We start from the raw sequence: 23,065 nt of genomic DNA on the forward strand, positions 1-23,065 counted from the left end.
TCTTGTCAAGATTTATTTATCTCAGTTGTTGATATACATATACATATAATATTAAATTACAGAAAGCAAAATGATTGCTGGTAATTATTCACTGACAGAATCTCCACCAGGCAGCTTAGAGTCATTCTGTGATAATATCTACTTCTTGCTATTTTTCTGCCAAACCCTAAGTGAATAATGAAATGTAGCTTCTTCTTTTATTCTCTTTTTTTCTTTTTAATGCAATACACTCCTTATTTATTCTGCTGTTGTTCTGCATACATGAAATGCATTCTATTCAAAGAATTTCATTGCTGTCATAAGAAATAATGATCTGAATGTATTCCAAGACATAATCTATAATTTCCTGAGTGTTTTATTATGTGCAGCAGGTAGAGCAAAAGGTCTCTAAGATATTCTGGAGGAACTACACTATTGTCTGTATAGACTTTTTTTAAGCAGGTCTTGTTACCAAAATTCTTTCATTTATATTTCTGCTGTGGTTATGTGCTCTGTTTTAAGGCTGCTTCACTTAATTTGGAGATTGGTGAGTGGAGACAGACATTTTTTTGAGCCATACTGAAGGAAACAAAGAAATGTTATAAGTAGGTATGCAATATTTATGAATATTTCAGTTCACAAAGAACAAAATCTGATTTTCAGAGCCTTCAGAAATAGACCTTTTCAAATTATGCATTCAACTATGATGGTCATACAAAGAGCATTTTAGATTTGATCTGATTATGAGGAAGTTTCAGGTCTTCCAAACATATATGCTACTGGAGAGAAATTGAGCTACTTTTTATTTTTTAAACAATATCTGTGAGCATTGTTCTGGAAATCTCTCCTTTTATGAGTTTGTAAGAGAGAAACTTACAGCAGATGGAAACCGTGCCAACACCACACATTGATTTGTTACGAATATTAAATATGAAGTGGTATGTTAAAATACATATTATTGGCTTTAGAAATATATCAGTCACCCTCAGACACCTTCAGAATGAAGTTATGGTTCCATTATATGGTGAATACCTATGTAATAAAGCACTAATAAAGCAAGACAGTGGTGCATAACATGATGGATAACAGGCCACTGAGCCACCAGTGTGCCTCTGTAGCCATGAAAACCAATGGTACCCTGGGGCGCATCAAGAAGGGTGTGGCCAGCAGTTCAAGGGAGGTGATCTTCTGCCCTGGTGAGGCCACATCTGGAGTACTGTGTACAGTTCTGGGCTCCCCTGTTCAAAAAAGACAGGGATCTCCTAGAACAAGTCCAGCAGAGGGACCTTAAAGATGTTTGTGGGCCCGCAGCATCTGTGTGAGGACAGGATGAGTAACCTGGGTCTGTAGATCACCACTTCCGTTGGCTAAAGGGTCCCGAAGCATGAGTTGAAAAGTCCCTTCCCATTCCCATTCTATAAAAAATGAGCTGCTTTTCCTTCCAAATATTTCATTCAACTTACCTGACTCCTTCAATATTTTCTGGATAAAAAAAAAATTAATATTGGAAAATGCAGTTCTGAATTATAAATCCTATTTAAATTCCATGTGTTACTGGATAGGCTGGTTGCTTAAAGCTGCTTTAGTTCCTAGATATTTCAGAAAGAGCAAAAAAAGAAAAATGTCTAAATTTAAAATTAAAAAAATGAAAAGAAAATTTAAGGATAACCTCCCCACTCCCCTCCATGCCCTGCTGCTTTCAAACTGTCAGGACATCTGTCCCCCACTCACATCTGGGCACCTAATGAACAGTGTAAGGAACAGTCATCCTGAGATAGACCAACAGTATAGTAAGTTCATTATTTTGTGCTTTTTGGTAGCTGTTTAGGAAACAATCATTAGGAAGAGGAAGAAAAAAAGTGATCTTTATTCCCTGCCAGCTTTTGCCAGTCTTTAGCTTTGAGACTACCGGAACAGAAATTTAAACTGCTGTGTCATGTTAAACCACCCCCAGAAGACCTTTTTTCCCTGAATTCTAACCCATTCATTCCTTGCCTTTGCTACAGGTCTGGGTGATGTTAGGATGTTTTTCTTTTTCTTTTTCTCTTTCTTTTTCTTTTTCTTTTCCTTTCTTTTTCTTTTTCTTTTTCTTTTTCTTTTTCTTTCTTTTTCTTTTTCTTTTTCTCTTTCTTTTTCTTTCTCTTTTTCTTTCTTTCTTTTTCTTTTTCTTTTCCTTTTTTTTTTCTTTTTCCTTTCCTTTCCTTTCCTTTCCTTTCCTTTCCTTTCCTTTCCTTTCCTTTCCTTTCCTTTCCTTTCCTTTCCTTTCCTTTCCACTTTTCACAATACACGAAATTTGTTTTAGGGCGGTTGGAAGGGACCTCTAGCGGATCATCGAGAGTCCACCACCCATGACAAGAGGACTCCCTACACCATGTCAACCAGGATTAGGGTACAGAGCGGGTCTTACGTATCTCAGGAGACGGCGACTGCCACACCTCCACTGAGGAAGCCTGTTACAGATGAGCACCTCACAACTCACTGTAAAGAAAGTTCTTCCGCCACATTCGTGAGGAACTTCCTATGGCAACATGTACTTTCATCCATTACCCTATGTTCTATCCAGGCACTACTGGAAAAGAGCAGGAACTACACACATAATGGCACCCAAAACTCAAGGTGAATTATTAAACAAATAGGATCAGTCCCTCTAGCCTTCTATTTCTCAAAGTAAAAGACCAGGATTCACTTAGTCTCTCCTCATAGGGCGATGCTCAGCACTTCACCATCTATAGTGGCCCAGTCACTGGGCTCTTTCCAGAAGGTCCCTGTCTTTATTATGTACTGGGGAGCCCGAAATGGACACAATTTTCAAGCTGAGGCCTCGACCAGGGACAGGTAGAGGGCAGAGGATACCATACTTTGACCTGAACCTGACACGCTACTATTTTTATAACACCACAGCTATGCATTGGCCTATTTTTGGCTAAATACAAAGGGCACACTGCAATGGACATCAATGAGTAATCTGTCGTCACCAGGACGCCTCAAGGTCACTCTACGCAGAGCTCCATCTCAGACCAGCTTTCCCCAAGCATGTATGAGTATGCATGCATTATTTCTACCCAGGACTGCAAGCTTAAATAACATTGCTTTTTGTTAACCTAATCCAGAGTTTTTGGCTTACTGACCCAGACTCTACCGGCCTGATCCAAGTTTAACGACACGCCTTTCAGGAGTGTCAGCCATCTCCAACTTGTGTCATTCAGCAAACTTGTGAGGTGGTCACTGTCCACTCTTCAGGACGTTGAAATGAAGATGAAATTGAAACAAAAGACAAGAAACCAGTAACAGACCGAAGGGGACGCGTAGTTACAAGGCCTCCAGCAAGACACCGCACGCAACGAAAACCTCTGCAACATCTTGCCAAAGTAGCCATCTCAACCCCATTCCACACGATCCAAGTCATCTCATCCCATACTTCTCAGCATTTGTTAATAGGATAAATGTCTGGAGGGACAGTAATCAAAGCCTCATATGAAATCAAGGTAGAACACTCTTCGCTCTCCCCTGTCCGCCCAGCTGTGACATCTTACATCAAGGACACCTACAGGTTGGCATCCGCAGCACGAACCACTACCCTATGGTTAATCATACTGACTGGAGGGTTACTCTGAAATCCAACCTCATTATCACCAGTTGAGTCTGGAGATAGAATCAGCAAAGCTGTATCATCACGCTTCCCTAAGGTGGACAGAGGTGAGGAAACTGATGGCCTATAGATCTACCCGGAGTCTTCCTTACTATGCACTTTTTTGAAGACTGGAGTGACATTGGCCGTCCTCCAGTCTTCAGGCACCTCCCCAGTTCTCCAAGACCTCTGAAAGATTACAGAGAGTGGCTCAGCAATGACCTCCGCAGGCTCTCTCAGCACCCGCAGATGCACCCCATCAGGTCCCATGGATTTATGGACCTTAATGTTTCCTAGGCACTCACGGACCACCTCTTCCCTGACCTCTTCCTTTTTCTTTTCCTTTATCTTCTTCTTTTTCTTTTCCTTTTTCTATTTTTTTGAGAAATAGTCCCTTTCCTTCTTCATCAACTTTTGGCTCTGAATACATGCTGACTGAAAATATGATTTTGTTCACGTTGTGGTGCCTTTATACTACAGAGGAAGAAAGTATGTGTTTACCTAGGTGACAGAAACAAAGTGGCTTTATCTGCTGCAGACTACTTCCTTATCTGCTGTTTTCTACTGTTTCAAGAAAAACCTTTATAATAGGGGAGGAACCAGATAAAAAGCACAAAATAAGAACTGAACTAATTCAAAAGGACATTTTTCTATCCCTGAATTTTTAAGCCATGACCCTATTTGTGAACAAGAATATGTGAATGAGATCTATGACTGTTCTGTATGTGACTGCTGTGAAGAGGCTATCCATAATCTTTCGAGATAGCCTGAGAAATAAGAGGCACAGACACTGTCAGTTGTCTACTACTAAAGATCATAGAATCATAGAATTACTCAGGTTGGAAAAGACCTCAAAGATCATCAAATCCAACTGCAACCTAACCATAGTACCCTAACTCCAACAATCCTCTGTTAAATCATATCTCTGAGCACCACATCCAAACAGAAGCTAATGTATTTTCAGTCTTTGTATATGACATCCCCAACACCTATCCTGAAATCACTCCCCAGTCAGGGCAGTTCTTCCACCTTTGAACTTTTCTGTCCTCATAGGGAGCCTCCCCCTGCAGAGATATGTGGTCTGAGGAACATCCAGTACCTGCCTGGCAAGGCAGCAGACTGCAAGCTGGTCAGAGCTCAGCAGCTCCTTCAGATTGAGTAACTTATGCCTAGTACTGCAAACAAATGAAAGCCGGAAGAAAAAGAAGAATTGTATTTCTGGAAGGGAGAGGGAATAGGAATCACTCTGGAGGCCTAGCAGATGCTCATCTTCTGTCCTTCTATATACTAAAGCCTTTCTAGGGGAGTCTACAGTCAACTTCAATACTGGCCAAAGACACAATATGGTTTTTGTGAGCCTGGGATCAAACCTCTCCATGAGCAAATCTACTGCAAAGTGTCATAATATTACTTTTATGCTCTGCATTTATTAAGCTGTTGCAATATGTGGGTACAGACAACTTTCAGCAGCTGTTATTAACCAGCTAGTTATGACTGGAGTCAGTGAGCGCAATGCACTACAGTGGTGCCATCATCTAAAATAAAAAATGAAACTTCAGACTTCAGGCACTGACTGCTGAAACGCAAATGCATTTCCCAAGTTTGATAATACACAAATTATAGAAAAAAAACAAGACAATAGAAACAAAGCAAAAAGAATGATGGTTCTATCTGACAGATCCAATTGTACATCAAAATGAAAGCATACTTCACTAAAATGATTTTGCTGTGAGACAAAATCTTTCTCAAATAGCTACTGGAAAAGAAACTTCCATTTGAAATAGTAATCACATACACATGTGACTGAACTGACAATGAAAGAGAAGACCTTGAGATAGTCAGAAACCTAGGACAGATTAATTTGTCTGGATATGATACTGTTTGCCTACACTGCCCTTGCAAGACTGAATTATGCATCAGGTGGTTACATTTCATTTATCAGATTTCTTCCATTGCTTTGCCATCCACAAGCCGTATTAACCACAGCAGTGCTAACACAATGCTGCTGTGGGAGTTTCACATTGCCTAAATTGCAGTAGATTTTCAGCCTGATAGAAAATACACAGTGAATTTTCTTATCATGCCACTCAGTGTCCCAACTCTAAAAAGGTCTTGGTTTTTCTGCTGCAACTTTGCTCTATACTGGGCTAGGTTTTTGTAATGTGAGGCAATAGACAATCACTGTATGAAAAGGTTGCTCAATTGCAAATAGGTCAACCATATTTATTAGTTTTTGCTAATCTTATTTTCTCCCAGATCTCATAAACATGAGAAACAAAAGCTCTCTTCTTTCCATGCAGAAAGAAAGAAAGATACCAGCAATCCCCAAATGCATTTGAATTAGCAGATACTCCCACAGTTCACATGCTGTCACATTTCGGCCATGAAGAGAGGGAGGAGTGACCAGATTTGCAAATTCCTCCAGTCAGATTAAGGTGAAATAGCACTCCAGGTCCTTACATAAGAGGAAAAAACATCAACTTTAATAGGAGATTTCTATAAAACAGTTATCCTATATGTGTTGGCCCTCTCCTGAACCCCAACCTTCAGTATCAGTACTTTTCTATTTATTGGTGTCACTTGAATGAAACGTTCCATTAAATAACGTAGCAAAACAGTTTTTCAAAAGATAAAGAATTAAATCCAATGAAATTTATAAAGCCCATATCCGTCTGAATGCACCTTGTTGGAGATGGATAAAAAGAGATGCAAACTGTGTCCACAGCTTTCCTTCATATATCTTATGAAGGAATGTGATTTTCATTTGCCCAGCAATAACTTAAAGTGTAAATGTAGTAGATATTCATGTAGAAGAGTTATTGGATGACATTTCTTATAGTCCTGAAGTTCCACCATCTACCATTATGCTGCAGAGGAAAGACAAACACCATGGAAGTTCTTGCAAGAAGAACTTACTTAAAACAAACTTTGCTCCTCTGAAGTAGCTTCTCCTGTTGAGTTTTGGTTCAAGCCTGGGTTCAACAAGCACTCTGGGGACTCATCTCAAGCATCCCAGATGGCTTCTCAAAGATTAACTGGGCTGAAGTCTGTGCCCACAAGTCCTTTGGAAGCACCTGTCTCCTGAAAAGTACCTCAGTGACTCCCCTGGAATTGCAATAAGGACCAAATGAACCTAATGTGTTCTACATACTTTATATACCTTACATTCTTAGAAATAAAATAAAAGTCTTCATTGAAGAAAGACTTCACTGAGTATTTATACTTCTTTTTTTTTTTTTTTTTTTTTTTTACAATAACTGTGAGGAATTATAAAAAGTATTTTATCCCTCTCTAAAATGCCAAACATACTCAGAACAAAAAAAAAAAATCACCACAAAGTCAACTAAAGACTCCTTAAAAAATGAACATCTTTATATTTTGATGTATTTCATTTCCAATGAGAAAAGACATTAGGAATTTTCTAAAATCCTGCAGAAAATTAAAGGAACTTATAGTCATTTATGGTTTACAAGAAAAGTAACAAAAAGTACCAATGCATAACTTCATGAAAATTTTGTAACTGAAATGCAAATTCATTGCAAATATATGCAAAATATTTTTCAGTCATATCAAAATATGAAAAAACATGATTATAAATTGAAAGTAAATTATAATACAGATGCACCATAATTTTCATTCTGGTACTATTTCAAGGAGCAAGAGACTGAGAAGATTTAATTTTTACTTTCCATATTCATTTTGTACTTTTTTTTTTCACTTGGAAGGAGACACCTCTTAAAAATTACAAGACATTGAAGTGATATAAAGTGATTAAAAACAAGATTTAAAAATAAAAAAAAAAAAGAAGAGGAAGAAGCTTTTCCAGCGCTTGTCAACATCGATTTTCTCATCAAATTTAATACGCAATAGCTAATGAGGGCAACTCAGCCCTGCTAATGCTGTTCAAGGTGCAAACTTGAGTTTCAGAATACACTCTCCACATTTAATATGGTGATGATTAGAAGAAAAGCAGTGCTCCAATATGTTAATTTCCTGTCTGTTTTTCTGCTGAACTCTTCATTTGAAGATTGCTGTCAACCTCGATTCCACAGGAGATCAAAGTGAGGCATCCGGTTTGCACCAGATGCCATCATATGAAATTACTTTTAAGAATTCTCCAACATAATTAAAAACTCTTCATATACTGTCTCAAAGAGAAAGAGTCACCATACCATTTTTCCACTCTTGATACAACGTAAGGGAAGGTGACAAAATGTGACTTGAAACTTATGCTAAATGTGCCATCTTTTCAAGTTCTTACTAATTATCTCCTCTGAAAACCACTATAAAGAGGAGGTTTCTATTTGCACAATGATACTTGAGTTCATTGTACTTCTGTAAGTGCCCCACTTGATGCAGGGGAAGACCACAATGGGCTGCAGTAAGTGCAGTGACTTTAGTAAAATACAGAATGCAGAATATGTCCTGGGTACTCAGTTAGTGTCAGGGATATACCCTTTAGTAAATGCTCATTTGAACCATTTAAGCAGCTGAATTTACACAACAGGGTTTCTTACTGTGCTGTACCATCATAACCCCATATAGCATCCCTGGCCAGAAGCGTGGTCTTTTTTACACACTTGAGTGTTGTGAAAGGTCATATTCCAAAGGACAGGTGAGAAGAGATACAGATGACCCAATCCATGTTCTGTTTCCAAAATACAGCACTAAGTATCAGCAAGTAGAAACCATAGAGCTATAGAGAAGAGCCTTTAGATTCCAGTGAACCTACTTTAGTTTAGCTTGCAGTGTCCTTTTATCTTTAAATATATTGTTCTTTTTCTATTAGTAGCTTGTAGTTTCTGAATAAAAACATTGTTGACTGGTACTAAAACTCAGTGAAGATACATGGAGTAAGACAGATCATACCAACATACACAACGTAGAGTAGATGGGCCCAGACTCAGATTCAAGCTATCATCTTTACCATCCCTCTTCAGAATTACTCCAAAATTGTCTTCCTTGGGCACCCAGGAAACCAAGATCACATGCACCAGGCCCTGAGTCCACAGGTGGAACACAGCAGTATTGTGCAACCTAAACTATCACCCACTTCCAACATCTCCACTTCCTTAAATAGCTGTCAAGAGTTAACTACAAGGCTAGGTTGTTTCCCACTGGCTTTTTGCATTAAGCAGTTCACAAAGGTACCCTATTGGCTTAGTACCACAAAAGAGACTAATTGAAATGCATCCATCTGATGATGATGCCAAAAATATGACTGTAAGCAGCTTCTACTGTTTACAGACTTGAAAAAAGACAAAAACATCTGGTCTGATATGAAAAGGAGTGCCAAATCCATCCTGTAGAGCAAATCACAGAGTTGATAATCATAAACCCTAGTGTATTTGCTTCTTTAATAAAATAAGATACATCTCAGTCCATTATACCTGTGAGATTATTATTATTTTTAATGCCAAAGGAATAGGAAATCCAGGGGACCTGGCAAAGTGTTTCTTTGAGTACCTCAGCAGTTTGCCATTCCTTGATAATGGAACTGTAGCCTGATTTTCAGTTGTTTGCAATTTAACTTATTCCCTACACATACCACTTTTTGAAATACATATTTCTCCAAAATGCACCTATTTACCTTTCCAGACCAGGAAGAAATACATTAGATAATTTAAAGGGTAGACCTTAAAGCAATTTAAGGCCTTGCAAATTGATTTTCTTTAATGAACTTTATATCTTGACATCCTGTCATTTTTCCTTTAGTACATTCAATTAGGCTATAATCAGTTATTAAGGGTTAGATAATGGAAGTGTGACATCATCCACACGAGGCAGAAATTTTTTCAGGAGATTAATTAAAATCTAATTTTCATGCAAAATTAGGCCATCTGAGCCAAGTGGTAATTGCGCTTGCAATTGATAATTGCAAATATACATAAATATATGTATAAATAAAAAAGTCAAGAAAACCAAAATGAGGAAAGGAAGAACACCAAGTTTGGGTAGATGCTTAAATGAAAGGGAACCACAACACTTTCCTCTTCCATATGGAAGAAAAAATATTTGCCTGCTCATTTAAGAAATGAATTTGCTGTGTTCTCACAGCAGGACAAACATAAATCAAAGCATTTCCATTCAATTCCATAAAAGAGCTGAATACTTTTTTTTTTTTTTTTTTTTTTTTAAATTTATTTACTTCGTGGATAAAATCCTACAGCCATTCATGCCATATTTTCAGATAGCTCATAGTCTCAGAGATGTGCACATTAACAGTGATAGTACCGAGACTTAAAGCAGAGATGCTTTTTGTGTGTTTTGTTAATATTAACTTCTGATTAAGAGAAGCTTTGGGCTGAAGTTATGTATCCAATTTGAACTAAAAACACAGCTCAGCAATTCCATTTGCCCCATATCAAAGAAGAAAAAATGTTGTTTTTCTGCCAAGAAAACTGATCTATTTATCTGATGCAACATTTTCTGTCAGCATTTCTGTACAGCTCTCCCCACTCGGTCTCACTGCAGAATCTCTGTAGAGGATTCAGACCTTCAGCAATCAATATAGCACACCAAACACTGGGTTTGTTTTTCCTTCTTCCTTCTTTCTTTCTCCCTCTTTTTTGCCCTCTTTTTTTCTTTCCCCCACTATCTCTTTGTATTCCTTCCTTCCTTCTTTGTATTCCTTCCTTCCTTCCTTCCTTCTTTGTATTCCTTCCTTCCTTCCTCCCTTCCTTCCTTCCTTCCTCCCTTCCTTCCCTCCCTCCATCCCTCCTTTCCTCCCTTCCTCCCTTCCTCCCTTCCTTCTTCTTTCCCTTCCTTCCCTTCCTTCCTGTTCCTTCCTTCCCCTACTTCCTGTTCCTTCCTTCCCTTCCTTCCTGTTCCTTCCTTCCCTTCCTTCCCTTCCTTCCTTTCCTTCTTTCTTCTTGTAGGCATATTCCAGTTATTCTTAAAACAAACTGAAATATAACGGCTATATTAACAAATAATAACTTTGTAATCATAGAATCCATATTGCTGAAGCAATTTTAGAAATCTTTCTATGTCAGAATTAAAAAACCCAATGTAATAAAAATAGCCAACACATGGTATGTTTGTTCCTGTCTTTCACTACTGATTCTCACAAAAGCATCTCCAAAGTATGCTAATCTAAGATATTTGGGGGACAGTACCTCAAAGGGAGCTGCTAGAGGAAAAAAAGACTCAAAGTCTGCAAGTAGTAGTTCCTGCTCATCTAGCTAGCCCTCAAGTGACACACTCTGTGATCGCATCATCAACTGAAAGTAATGGATTTTGTCTCTATTTATGTCCAGAAAAACAGGAATCAAGCCTGAAGGGACACAGTGCTGACAGAGATCCCTTTCTGGTATCTGGGATTCCAGTCAGTCAGTTTCTTTTTTTGATATTTTTACTATTTACTAGCTCTTTTTTTTTTTTTTTTTTTTAAATAATCAGAAGTAAAACTCTACCTTGGTCCACTAATTAGATGATTTTCAAACTTCTACATAGTCATTTTTCTCAAAACAATTTACTGAATTTAGGGATTTCATAACATTTTTTAAAACGTGTTCAACATTGCATTTTTCCTTGAATTTTCAAGGCTTTTTTTTCTCCAAATCCTCCAAGCATCCCAGTACCTGTCTATAACCATAGACTTAATTAAGAAGAAAGAATTTTAGATCATTAGTCTAGATCTGCTTAGAAAAATTGTTACAAAATTGTTACTGAAGTTTTCAATGACTATTTTTCTTCCCCAGAGATAAGGCAATTAAAGTCATTTCGCATAAAATCAACCTTCTCCCCACTGCCATGGTGTAGGTGTGCAGAAGTAAGAACAAATCAATACAAGAATCTATTCACAGGGAAAAAGGAACAAATATATCTTTATAATTACAATATGTTACACGTTCCGCAGCTGCAAGCCTCTTGTGAATAGTTCTGATCTGAATGTAAATACAGGCTTTAAACTGAGAATAATTCTAAAGAGGAAATGGGAACACACACAGAATAAGGCAATGTTTTATGTCTGCTTTATAATATATGAGCCAAGTTGTGCCTATTTCCTCCCTGTTCCCATGATATACAGAAGAGTAGCCTACGTTATAATGTATGGTGCAGTGGAAATATAAAACAAGAACCTATTAACTTACCAAGAACCCACAGCCTCTATTTAAATCCACACTCTTTATAGGCCTACCAACATTACCTAATTTAATTATTAGTTGAGACAGATAACGTATCAGTTAGGAAAGATATCTAGATTTAAAATGAGGTTTGCCAAATTTTTGGAGTCCAAAGACAAAAATTTCTACTGATTATATGTGTTCCTTTACACTGAAACAAGCCTATGATTCTTCTTTCCTTGGCCTTGCTGCACAGTATTTAACACATGTAAGTCAACAGAAGGAGTCTAGGAAAAGAAAATAAGTAAAACAGGGGAGCAAGCCCCAAATACAGAGGCAGATGAGCAGATCACACTACTGTTAGGATAGAGACAGGTGTTTGGTTACTCCTGCAGTCCTTTGAGGAAAATATCCTTTTAGTCCCATTTTCACTGAAGCCATATTACTCTGATTATGCCCATTTGCAATGGCCTCGGAGTTATCTGGTGAGTGTGTGGGTTTGCAGAGTCCCCAGGGCTGTCCTTGAAGGACAGCATGACTGAGGCTGCTTGGCATATGGAGAACACTCAGACTCTAAGTCTGAAAAACTTATTCAGATTTCTTCTGTGTTCACTCAGGTGGGCAAATATTGCGTGTAGCCATTCCTTCAAAACTGAATTTGTTCTATCTGTGAAAGCACAAAATGAACAAAAACAGAGTTGGCTGCTTCTGTCAGGAATTCTTTATCCTTTCCTTCTCAGCAGCTCCTAAGCCACACCACAGTTGGTTTCAGGAAAGCTTTCAGAGCAGTGTGAGCTGGAGGAGACACACTCAATGGACTGCATTGGGTTGCTGTAAGAAAAAATGCAAGTGAAACATACCCAGACCACATCCTGAAACACTGTGTCATCCACAGAAAAAATAGCTATGGAAAAAATATGCAAGACATTGCATACTTTGAGAGAAATTTCTATTCCTTGTAATTATTTTTCAATTTGCTCCCTGCTGGATGAGAACTGGAGCTCTTCTTGTCTGCTAGTCAGCACAAACTTTGCATATCTTGATCTGCATCTGAGGCTTACTGAAACATGAATATGCTGATTACAACTCTCTCCCTCCTCAGCTCAGCCCCAGCTGCTGCTCACTTCATGAACTTCTGACTAAAATGCAAAACTATTTTTTGTTGTTGTTTTTTAACTTATATGAGTCCTCAGCTCCTTTTTCAGCTCTCTGAAAGTCACTGATATGTGCAAGCACTACACTTTTATTTGTCATTATGCATCCTAAGGCATTTGCCCTACAGAGAGAAGCACCACTGGGGCAGTGTCACCACAAACTAATGACAATGACACACTCAAGAGCCCCAACTTTTATAGCTCTCTACTCTCACTTCTTGCTGACAAAATTATTAGAATCTCTGAGGAGAGAAAATTGGGGATGGCGAGGTAAGAGACAACTATTCTCTTTGCTCTCAGTGACCCTCATCCTTTGTAATGATATTCTATCTTGAGTGAGGCATACATAAAACTGTAAGGCCTCCCTAGAGTATTCCAGGGGAACTCAGCTGTACACATGCCATGGAAGGCAAACTATATTTTCCTGTTCAGTCAACATGCAGATATCTTCCAACCCTTCATTCACATGAAGAGAGGTCTTATTGTGCTCCTGCTTCCTTTCATTTTTGTTCTTGAGATACAGCCACAACTAACATGATGTAGGGAACCAACTTACCTGATCTGTAGATAATTATTCCGCAATGAAAGGTCAATATTTAATCTGACTGAAACAGGTTGAAAAAGAGCATAAACAATCTGAAACAAAGAAACAAAAAAATCAGATTGAAATATTTATCTTACCTTTCATCTCAAATTATTCTAATAACTTTGATACTTTATGACAGCACATGGATCATAAACAAACATAAAAATAGCAGAGCAACCACTTGATGGAGAAATCCATTTCAAAAAAAATGTTTCAGGGAAGTTGTTTTCGGTTTTGTCTTTGGACGTAGATAATTTACTTCTAGGTTGCCGGTAAGAGCAGCTCCCAGTTTGCAGATGCTTCATCTTCACTGGGAAAGTTTTGTGCATTAGACAGCATCAGCCAAGAGGATTTTCTGAATAGTAAAAAATACCAACTTGTGATTTAGTTAGCAGTGGATTGACTAAAGATGGTGGTGCTTCAGTGGTACTATTTCCTCTGACATCTCTCTCCAGACCCAGAACAGGTGAGAAGTCCATAATCTTCAACTCAAGAAATACTATATCCGTAGACTAGGTTAAAAGTCTTACCTAGTCTCTCACTGATCAGCTCAGCGTAGAAGACTTCTGTTGCATTTTCTATGCTATTTCTCCTCACAAAGATGGAAACATCCTACAGCATTGACCTCTGGTAGATATTTCAGTTCCAGAGGACCCAGTTTACCTGCATGTTGTTTCAAGTCCCAGAAAGGTGTCTGACTTGTAGTAAGTCACCTGGTAGAGCTTTCCTTTAGGATTTTCCCTTATGATGAAAAGTGGGAAGGAGCAAAGCTACCAATACCTTTGTAACTAATTAGAGATTAAAGTGCAATATGAATTACACAGACCTCAAGACACTGCCGTTAGAATTTTCAGCAAAGCACACAGGTTAAGACATGCACTGTGTATTTGGCTAATAGAATTATTAGCCACTGTCCCAGAGAGTTTTTTCCAATGTTTGAAAGTAACCTTCGTAAACTATGATATGGGATTTTCTGTCTTTAACTGCAATGCATAGTTTGTGAATTGTAGGAAATGCGGTACTCAATAAATTTATATATCATAGAAACCTGGTACAGAGCAACAGAAAAGTCAAATATAACAGTTTTTCAAACCAAGCACTCAGATTTTTTTTTAATGAAAGTGAAGTAGGAGAAAGTGCCACTGAGCACATTAATTTGCAGCAGAGGATAGCTTGACAGACAACTGCAACTCTTGCAAATTTATCAACAATTACCACCACAGCTTTTAACATCTCTTCCTGCTAGATCTTTTGCAGATCCATCTCATTGTTCACACCACAGCAAGAGACAATTAGTTAATACGTATCGCTATCATAAGCAATACTTCAAAGGTGTTAAATCCCCCCATATGTGCCAATTTCACAGAGTCTAATGAGACTCACTTTGTTTCACTTCTTACAAAGTACTTTCAAACTCAGAGAAGAAAACTCTACTAAAACAAATGAACAAACAAACAACAACAACAGCAAAAACATATTAAACACACTACTTCACCTAAATAGTAATCTATTTTATTATAAGTAATTAGGAACAATGCTAGAATAACAAATCCAGCCTTAGAATATTGTCTGCTACAGCAAGTAAGTATTTTCCTGTGCTGCCCACAAATTCATCCATGGACTGCACTCCTAAAAATGGGATCCATGTGGAAACAACCTGAAATATACCTCTTGAGAAGGAAGAAACATCTGTGATATGGTCACTGTAGGTTACCTTCAAGATGTGCAAAGCAACATATAAAATACCAATATGGAATCATTTGGTGACTGAATAAAGTTTTTTCAAAACTATTTCATTTTTAAGAAGGCTTTGAGGAACATTAGAAGGAAATCAAACACTTCCTTAATGGAGTGTTACAGAGTGACAATTAAGTATGTCCCTCTGGATCATTGTTCAGTCCAGATCAGATTTCAAAGACTGAGTGACTGAGGTTGCCACTTCTTGGTAAGAATAAAATAACTTTATTATATTAAAATCTAAGACTTCATGAAAAAAAAAAAAAAATTAAAAAAAAAATTGTTTTGTACTAACAGATATATTCATTATTTTAAAACTTATATCAATATTTTCTCTAAATTCTTCCAGAATTAACTAGATTTTTCTAACAAAAAGATAAGTTTGATTTCTTTTTAATTTATAGAAATCTTACAGAGTAATTTAAATAACAAGTTTTGACAATTTCTATTACTTTTTCAAAAAGAAAAACAATTAGGAAGATTCAGTACGATCAGCTATGCTAGCAGACAGCTTGGTCCTCAGAAAAATCAACTTGTTTTTTTTTTTTTGCATTGCTATGGCACCAAAAACAATTGCCAAGACCTTCAGGTTTTAAAGCTTACAAACTTCCCACTGCTCTGAGCTACTATATTCTTTCCCCTGAAATGAGCTGGGCTACGAAGGAGGGATCTTGCACAAATAAGTTATTAAATGATTTGTATCCTGAGCTCAGGGCAGTTGTTTTAATAACCTAAGGAAGTACATTCTCCATTTGCAAGTACTCATCATAACAACAGGTATGCATGACACATTACTCATACACATTTCGTGATTGCCTCCTATCCTCTTTGGTTGATACTGTAAGAGTGATCTGTGGGTGTTCTTACCTTCTTTTCACCAAAATCTGAACAAAAATTTCATCAGTTTGTAGTAGGTAAAAAAAAAGGGGGGGGGGGGGTGAGGGAGGAAAAGGGAAGGGAGGGAAAGGAAGGAAGGGAAGGGAAGGGAGGGGAGGAGCAGGGGAGGGAAGGGGAAAAAAAGGGAAGGAAGGGGAAGGAAGGGGAGAGGGAAGGGAAGGGAAGGAAGGGAAGGAAGAAGGAAGGAAGCGAAGGGAAGAAGGGAGGAATGGGGGGAAGGGAAGGGAAGGGAAGGGAAGGGAAGGGAAGGATTTCAAGCTTATTTTGCTCTGTCCAGGCAGAAGAGGTGGCGTGGGAGGGCCACTCCTTTCAGGAGACAGATGTGGAAAAGTCCGTCTCCAACCCTGGGCTGGACTAGCCAGAGTACCCCACAGATGCTCCAGATAACACTGGGTGATCTGGCTTTCCACATGCATGTACCCTCAGCATTACAGGTAGTACGATGCAGAAGCATGGCTGCAGGCCGTGAATGTGGGCCAGTCTCAGTGTGCACACAAACTTACAAGAAGTTTTTGCAGCCCATGATGAGCTCTGGGCTAACCACTACTGAGTAAATTCAGTTAGATCTTTACAATAGATACCACCAGACTGCATCTGGAGGCACACTCTGAGTCTTATGTGATGCCTAAATACCTTCTATGTGAATGAAAGTGACTTGATGACTAATGTTTCTGGATCACACCATAGCTCAATGATTACTGCAAGTGTTGTTGGTGATGCTGCAAATGCAGTGACCGTGTTTTGCTAGTTTTGTTGTGAGCCATTCTATGTATGGTTACATTTGATGATTCTCTTCTTTCCAGAAACAACAAATGAGATATTTTTGTTTGCATCCCCTCCCAAGAGGATACCAGTAAATCTGAGGCCAGAGTAATGTTGTCTCAGATTCAAAACCTCAGCTATAAGCCACAGCTATTTTGCTTTACAAAAGTACCCACTGACAGATCATATCCAGCTCTTGTCAATGCTGCTAACCTATCTCCAAAGGACCACAGATTAATCTTCTCTTTTCTAAGGACTAATAGGAAAGGGCATTTGGGACTGATAGATTCAGTTTTTTTGCAAAAACAAGTTATTTTCCAAGCTCTTCCAATACAACCCATCAATTTGCCTAATATACCCAGGTAAGTGAGATGCCTTCTGTTGTGCATTTCCTGCACAACAGGAAACCCAGATATTGTACTAACCAGAGTAATGCAAATAAACAGAATTCTTAAGAGTGAGTTCTATTAGTTAAGGTGCCCAGGAAAATAAAAAGCCAAATATGACAGCAAAATAAATTATTATTTGTCTTCTGGCAGTAGTTATACAGCAAGCAAGTCTATAAAATTTGCTGTAATGCAGTTTGTTGTGTTTTTCCTCTTTTTAGGATCTGCTCTTTTCCATCTGTTTCCTTTTTAATGTGTCCTCAATATCACTGATCAGTGATCAGTATAAGAGGTAAATAACCAGGTTGAACAATAGTCCTCCCCTCACTAGCCAAAATATGATAGTGCTAGTGGAAGAAAATAGAGAAAATCACCAAGGAAATAAAATCTCAGCAAGTGTTTTCACTTGTGAGATTTGCTTAGCAAAAAGTCCTTGGAAAAGAAAATACAATCTATAAAGCCAGCATCAAATAACACAGATTATAGGCACCAAACTTCATTTGTTCTTAATTTCTGCTAACCGGAAGGTGATGATTACACTTACTCTACCAACAAGGGAGCTGTGAATTCATAAAAATGGCAAGAATCCCCACCACTTGCTGGGCTTTCTGGTAGCCTATGAAAATCTGCAAACCTGTAAAACTGTGAGATGAAACACTAAGCTGAATGAATCCAGATCACTGACTCACTAGTAATAGAACAGCTGATGTTTCAGGAAAATAAGTGGAAGTAAGATGCCTTGTTAACTGCATTCATTCTTGTCATAGATATGTCCTTCATGACCTTTTGTCTCCTAATTGGTTTTCACTCTGTAAAGTGCACTTATATTTGCCCTGGCCTTGAGCCTTTCAGTGCAAATATTGTTACGGATGCTGTTCTCGGGCTGTATACATTAATTCTCCTTAAATGAGTATATCAACCAGAACTAGTAAGAAAGAAAATATGTGTAAAATGCCTGTTTTGAATTCTAATTTTCTCTCACTATTTGCTTAAAGCCACATTCCTGATTGCTCCTCTAGGAAAATTAATAAGTAGGATAGACAAATCCATGATTAAAACAGTCGTGCACATTATATGTAGATGCAACATGACAGATGTGGAATCATGCTGAACAGTTGTGACTTATCTGGAGCTCTTCAGTTCCAGTTACAGTAAAGCAGAGGTGTTCAATTTCAGCAAAGAATAAATGATAGACAAGAAAAAGAAGGAAGTAAATTGCAAGGTTTTAATGAAAGAGAACATACACAAAGAGATAAGAGTGGAAATTACAAGAATTATGTTACTGATTACATAAAATTCCTGGAAATTGCTAAAAGAAATACATATATTCAGAGACCTATAAGCATCTTAGGAAATCTCAAAAGCTCAGAAGTTTTTGATCATTTCTTGGCTAAAATTAAGCTAAGAACTCAAGGAGCTTTAGCCATGACTAATGGCTTTTTGGAGTATGCCTTCATTTCCCCTCCCTCTTTAGAACACACACATCTCCTCAAGTGCCATCAAACAAACAGTGGAAGTCATTCCACTCACTCTAAAATAGATTAAGAATACTTAAATATGTGGCTGTGACAATGAAATGCAATTCAAAATTGTTCAAACATTCATTTATCAACATTGGAGGCACAGGCTGCTACTGAAATACAAAGACTTACAGAATGCATCATATGTTGAAATATACTACTGTCAGTATTTCCAGAAGAGCTTACTAATGTACTAGAAATGAGCTGCATGCTTGCTGCTTTCCTCAGCTGTGGTAATCCACTTCACACTGACCTTCAGATCCAATTAATTTGCAGTTAATGGAATGTTATGTTCAAAGGAATTCTGCGTACTACTTGAAATTCCCAAATGATGTTGTTAGCCAACTGTCTTGGAAGGATTGATAAGTAGCACATACACGGAGGCTACTAGTAGTGCATAATTGAGTTTTATTTCTAACATATGCTGCCTGTATTTTGCACAAAAATTGTATTTTAAGTTTCTTAGCAGATAGGCTTTTTTTTTTTTTTTTTCTTTTGGTACAAAGACCTCTGTGACACTTCTTAATGTAAAATGGTCCCCAGAGAGTGCGTTGACTTGACCCTAAAATGACCCTGAACATCTTAATTGCTTCAGACCTAAATTCTCTTCTGAGTTTTCCCAACTGCAGAGTCATTGTGAGGTCAGTGTTCATTGCAATGCAGCAAGTAGGCTTCCTCAACGCTTTATCTTAGAGAAAATGTGACGATCCATGAATGTCTGTACATCGCAGAGTACCCACAGCACAAACTGCTACACCGTCAACTGCAAAACTCTTAATACACTATACCTACCGATTACCATCTTCCTTTTTCCTTCTTCCCTTTCATTCAGAGTGTGAGGAGCAAATACGCTCTTTAGACAGCGAAGCAGCTATGAGGTTGCTCTGCAGATATAAAGCAAAGCTCTGCTGTACCATCAGAGAAATCAATGTAGAAAGATATATACAGAAACAGCTGCTACCTGCACTGAGTCATCTCCTGTACTCTGGTGCTCAAAAAATCTCTCTTAATACTATCTTCTTGCAAGCTCAGTATTAACCATTCACAGTTTTTTCTTTCTTTTTTTTTTTTTTTTTTTTTGTAAAAGAGGTGTTTTATCTCCTAGAGTAAGATTTACCCAAAGACCCAAAGGAAAACTTACACTGAACATGAAGCATTACAATTCTTCAGCTGCGTATGTTAAACCTAGTTTCGAAGTAGTCAAGTCATTATAAATCCCCTGACTTCAGCAGAGCTGTGTAGAGTTATGCCAGCCATGAATCTAACTATTCTCTATTTAAGTGCTTTCGAGACATTAAAATTCTTTTAAAAATAAGTCATCCAAGTGATGCTTTCCCACATATAAATCAATTAAGACATGAAAGGTTGTATGCATAAGAAGGGAACAAGGGGGAAGAGGAATGAATATTTCCCTTTTTCATTTTGTAAGTTGTTTTCCTTCCATTGTGTCCTGTCTTCTGTCCACTTTGTTCTGTGTGCCCAGAGCTACCCATTTTGTAACACACTGTCATTAAAGGTTCATCAGGATTTATAGCATACATCCTTAAGGTCATATTAATAGCATATAGCTTCATGAAATGGAAACTTTGCTACCTGAGGGTACTTATGTGATGAACAGCCTTTGTTAGACTCTAGTGCAAATACAATTCTGAATCACCTCCATATAGTCTTTCTAATGAAGTAACTGCTTTTTTTTTTTTTTTCCCTTGGTTTTCTGTGAGAACATGTGCGCATTCTGTTTTGTTTTGTTTTCTAAAAAGGTCTATTAAAGGCCTTTTGGTGCAAAAGGTCTTTTAAAAATCTACTCATCCTCATACTCTTATACATCAGTAATGTCATCAGAAGTGATGATTACCAAGTGATTGCTGCACATTTTTTGCTTTTCTGGGCTAAATCTCAAAACAAGATGTTGCAGTTCCACATTTAATCTCAGGGTTTGGGCGATGACACCACCAGAAATTAAAGTTTTTCTGCTGTTTTTATTAACTGTGCTTATAAACCCAGAGAATCATTACTATTTGTTCAGGCACCATCAAAACACTTTTTCCTATGTGAAATACTGTTAATGGGAAATATCCTATAAGGCTTGTGCTAAATTGACTGACACAGTTAACAAATGTTAATACTGGGTCACGTTTGAGCTGATCAATCCCATCACCATAAAGACAAAAGAGCTGGTTTTAGACCCTAGCTCAGACTAACTAACATTGAAACATAATTTTTGATTTGTCTTAAAGGATTGATACAGGCTTTTCTCAACAACAGAAATAATTTGGCATTGTGGCCAGACTGTGACTGGCCAAAAGCCTGGTTCTCTGTGCAAGAATCCACAGGGATAAGGCACAAAGCCAAGTCAGGGACCAGGTTTGGGTCAGAATCAGAGTGATGCATGGCCCTGCACATGCCTAGCTTTGGCATGACTCAGGCAGTGAGCAAGGTGAGGGCCTGAGCTGAATCCAGGCTCTTAACAGAGTTGGAGAAACTCTTCTACTTCTTACACCTTCATTCCACTGTTCTCTGTAGTGTGGTCCAAGGCCTCTGTTCTCAGCACAGTAGTATGGTCTAAGGCTTCCTAGATGCTCTATGCCAGAACTGTCCCAGTCCAGGCAGCCTAATCCATAAGAAATGGAGAGCATTTTTGATCTTGGTTTGCACTGTGTGCTCGTGAACCATGAACCTAAGATTTGAAAATCACCCTTTTCCAAAGGTTACTGAGACTAACAGAACATATCTGTTCATACATACAACATACTAATATTTCATCTGTAATCAGAGTTTGAAAATGCACTTAAATGTAGAGAATTCTGAAAGAAAACAGTAGCTTTGATTTAGGCCTGGAGTACATACATCTGAGTTGAATAGTGGCAATCATGGTTTCATGAGAAGGCAGTTTCCTTCTAGTAGGTAACTGCTTACTTTGACTCAAAATCAAGAAGAATGGGATTTCAAAACATGATTTATAACTGAATCTTTATGATACTCCAAATAATGTTAGGGCTGTGTTCTACTGTATGTTCACCCTTACTCTCCTACTTCTTGGTTCTAGCAAGCCTCAAGTGAAGGCAGCTCTACAGCAGCCCTCAGCAACTGGGGTACACTTGGCAGAGATGATGTCAAAACGCTGCACTCAAGAACAGCACTTAATTGAAAGTTACAGATTTCCTTGCAACTCTAAAATCACACCTGCAGACAAGCAACTGGAACATCAGAACCTTCAAATAACTTGCAAGTTAAAATTCGGTGACTTTAGATACTCAGCGCCTTAATAATGAGTATAGAAGCATGGAGAAGGTGAGGAAAGATAAAAGAGAAATTTATGAACATATTTTTGGTTTAGAAATTTTTATGTCATAAATAAAGACTGTTGCTTTTTCTGAGTTCTGCTTTTAACCCAATTCTGAGTAACTTGAGACAAAAGGAGGGCTTGAAAAAGGAGGAAGTATTCTCTGAGGTTTCAGATTTATCTTGTAGAGAACCTACTCAACCAAAAAAAACCAACAACAGAGGAACACATCACAAGCCTTAGCTGTGTGCCGTTCATATTGATTCAGCTCACACAAAACTGCAGTTAACTCCTTCATTCCTCAGCAGTGTTGGCCCGGCCAAGCTCTTTTGTGACAGCTGGCTCTTAAAGCTTTCATTTCAGGAATCTGTGAATAGATTGGTCTTATTTTATCAAAATGGCCTTACTAACACTGATAGTTGCAGAGAAAAGCTTCAAAATGTGACCCAAGTGAATTCTAAAGTGTTCTGAATCTAACAACAAATAAAAAGGCTTGGCAACTTTATTAGATTCCATCATTCTTCAACGTTTGGGTTCAGCAATGTCATAAGCATAAAACAGACAGTAACAGAGCTTATATAAAATGAAGGTAGGTTGCTTTATGAAAAGATGAGGACATCCGGCTCTCACCTTTTCTTCAGCTTCCTCCACATCCACAACCATGTACATGCTTTAAATCAGGTTCTTGATACAATTTAATTAAAGTCTGTCCACTGTAGGGACAGGATAGTGTTATCAGAAGCCATAAACTGCTGCACCTCAGCACTCATTCCTGCTAGTTTGAGTGAGTGACCTTTCTGATGGTTATGACAATCTCAGGACCCTTTCACTGATTTATGAATGATTTATCAGGAGCAGTGTCAATTGCCCATTCAGTTTACCAAATCCAACCTTTGGTTTCCTTTGAGTTCTTCATTAAAACATAGTATTTGTATATAGCATTTCTTCTGCAAGTGCAAATGCCAGTAAGGATGCAAACTTCACGTTTAAAATGATATCTCCTTTTTACCACTATTCATAAACTCTTATTTGGGAGCAACCCTCCTGGCCAGGGGCTGCTTTTT

This window comes from Coturnix japonica, chromosome 8, assembly GCF_001577835.2.
Source record: "Coturnix japonica isolate 7356 chromosome 8, Coturnix japonica 2.1, whole genome shotgun sequence".
NCBI classification, from domain to species: Eukaryota; Metazoa; Chordata; class Aves; order Galliformes; family Phasianidae; genus Coturnix; species Coturnix japonica.